The sequence below is a fragment of the Olea europaea genome, unplaced genomic scaffold (assembly GCF_002742605.1).
Source record: "Olea europaea var. sylvestris unplaced genomic scaffold, O_europaea_v1 scaffold4043, whole genome shotgun sequence".
NCBI lineage: Eukaryota > Viridiplantae > Streptophyta > Magnoliopsida > Lamiales > Oleaceae > Olea > Olea europaea.
Genome location: NW_019260075.1, coordinates 42,721 through 45,737, shown reverse-complemented (window position 1 = coordinate 45,737; position 3,017 = coordinate 42,721).

Below are 3,017 nucleotides of genomic sequence, written 5' to 3'. Positions count from 1 at the left end.
AAGAAGAAGAATCATCTGCTCCCCTCTAGTTCCTAGAAAAAAAAATCCCCTTCTCTTGTGTTTGGTTGAATGTTTTAAACTAAAACCTAAAGGAAATTGTAGCATTGGTCCCTGAGATTTTAAAAACAATTAAAAATGGTCCGCATAGCGCTTAGGCACTGGAACAGTGGTGCTTAGGATCCACAGTTTCTATTCTCTGCTCAGGCGACGCCCAAACTGCGTGCCACGATGTCCAGCTCACTAAATTTTTTTTTATTTTTTTATAAGAAACATTCTTCTTTCAACGTCTTCATGCTTCCTTTATCTTTTCTCGTATAAATACCTTCTAATCATCGTTAAAGTCGGGTTTTCACCTACACAATAAAAATAACTAAATTAAAAGTGAAACTCGAAAATATTTAAGTTTAATTGTTCGAATATGTGACAAAAACTCGCACTTATCGCACCCAAACTTAAATCTTTGTTAGTACTTGAACAAAACTATACAAACAAGCATAAAAACACATAAATTAAAACCAAACGATAATACTATAATAACAAACACTCAAAATGTTCGATATTTTGCCACTTTGCTTCAATTCTTACATTATGCAAATAACTTATGAAATGTTTACAAAAATGCTACTACAAACACTTTTTAACTTACACCATACTTGACTTGTGTGTGTGTGGTCTTTCCAATTCATCACAATACATAAGTTGGTGATTTTTTTCGACCTCAATGGTTAAATTTTCCTTTCTCACTCATGGGATGCACATTCCCCCAAACTTGATATTTTCACTCTAGTCCAAGGTGTCAAAAACTTAAGGTTGCCCTCAAATCACTCAATCTTTCCCTCTCAAATTTGGTTGGGTTGAACCGATAAAATAGATCATCTAGTCATGTATTAATTCGCCAAAAATTTTAAGTGCTTAGACCACAAATTTATGTTAGGCAAATTACTCACAATCCATCAATTCATCAACAAAATCACCCCTAGATGCTTATAGCATCCCTTTTATTTTTCTTCATTTTTCCAATGTAGGTAGTTCTCGCTCTAGTCCCTAAGGGTAGCCTTCTTTATTCGTAGATCATCTCCTACACAATGGTGATGGATCGAGCCAGATTACTCAATGTTAATTCACACTCCTTAGAGTAGGCAACTTTTTCCTATAGATTTTTTTTTTTTAATTATAACATATCAATAGATGGATATCAACATCTAACTATCATTTGAAGTCTATGAAATTTCCACAAAATCAATCACTGAGTCGAGGAATTAATACAATTCTAACTAATTTCTTTCACTGATTCAACCACCCCCAAACTTATCCTTTCATTGGTAGAGTAATTGAAGAATTTTTAATAGCTTGGTCATTTAAGTTCGTTAACAACCTACAAGTGCAACCAACAAGTGCGTGTGATGAATCTCATGACCCAAGTGCTCAATAAAGAGTCAATCATGGAATAAGTGGATGAAAAAAACAACACTCAGCATTCATTTTCCCAATTCATAAATCATTTCCATGCAATACTCAAAATGCAATTGGCAAAACTATCAAACAACACAAATAAGCATAAAAACAAGTGTTTAACCAGAATATTTTAAGTTTTTAGCGAGAACAAAATTAGCACAAACCACAAAATTCCACAAAAAAATTTAGCACATACCACCTTACCCCCAAACTTAAATTGCACATTGTCCTCAATATAAAGGTAAAAAGAAATAGAAAGTGCAAGAGGATCAAATACTCCCCGAGTGATGATGACGGTGATGGCTGTGATGATGGTTGGGGACCATTAGTGACAAAAATTCACAAAAACAAAAAGAAGTGTTGTGAGGTTCTTCATTATGATCACCGATATTGTTTCTCCCTCTCCCAAACATACTTCAAATGCTCGAGAAAATGTTTAAGTTCCAAGGTGGGGGCCTGCATCGCTGAAGGTAAAAGTTTCTCTTTAAATATCGGAAGTGTAATATAGGGGAGATTATACCTTGGTGGAATACTTGGTAATGACTCAAGTGATGCCACGGTTTTAACAATATCCTCACACAGTTGTAGATTCTTGCTCAACCCGGTGAGATTATCAGCATCAATGTTTTTAATCAAAGTGGTGTCCAATCCATCTTCATTTGATAATTTGAAATTTTTTCGCACTAATGAATCCATTATATCTAATGAAAAACAAGAATGAACATCACTAGCATACCTCATCGTTTCAAAGATGTTGAAGTAAATAATCTCCCCATCAAACTCCATTGTTAAAGTACCATCATGTACATCTATCTTTGTACGTGTAGTCCTCATAAATGGTCTTCCCAAGAGCAATGGTGGCAACAGAGATGTTGATTCATCTTGCATGTCAAGAACATAGAAGTCTACTAGAAAAATCAATTGATTTACCTGTATCAAAACATTCTCTAACATACCGTTTGGAAATGCATTATATCTATCAGCAAGTTGAATAATAACACCAGTTTCCATAAGTGATCCCAATTTTAAATAAGTATAAATAGAATATTGCATGACATTAATCATGCTCCTAAATCTAGCATTGCTCTTTTCAAACCTAGTGTTACCAATAATGCAAGGTGTAACGCCCCGAAAATTTTGGAATAAAAATATATTTGTCTTATATATTATAGTTTTAAAATTTGAGGACTAAAATGAAATAGCGTTTAAAGTCATATTTTATTTGGCACCAATAATTACATTTTGATAGAATGAGTATAAGTATATCAATATTGGGCTCATTTTGTAGCTCGCATTTAATAACGTATTTTCAGCTCAAGAAAATATGAGTTCTTTTATGTTAAAACTAAGTTATTTCAATTCAAAGAAACATAGATAATAAGCATCATTTTTATTATTTAACAATATTTCTTTTAAGATAATTAGGAAAAGAAGCTAGTATTTTATCATAATAATCAATGTTTATCTTTTCTATTAGAGAAAGAGATTTAATTATTTTTAATCCTTGTTTACATTTATCTGCCAATATTTCTGATTTTCTGGTACTCGTGATTTAAGTAGTT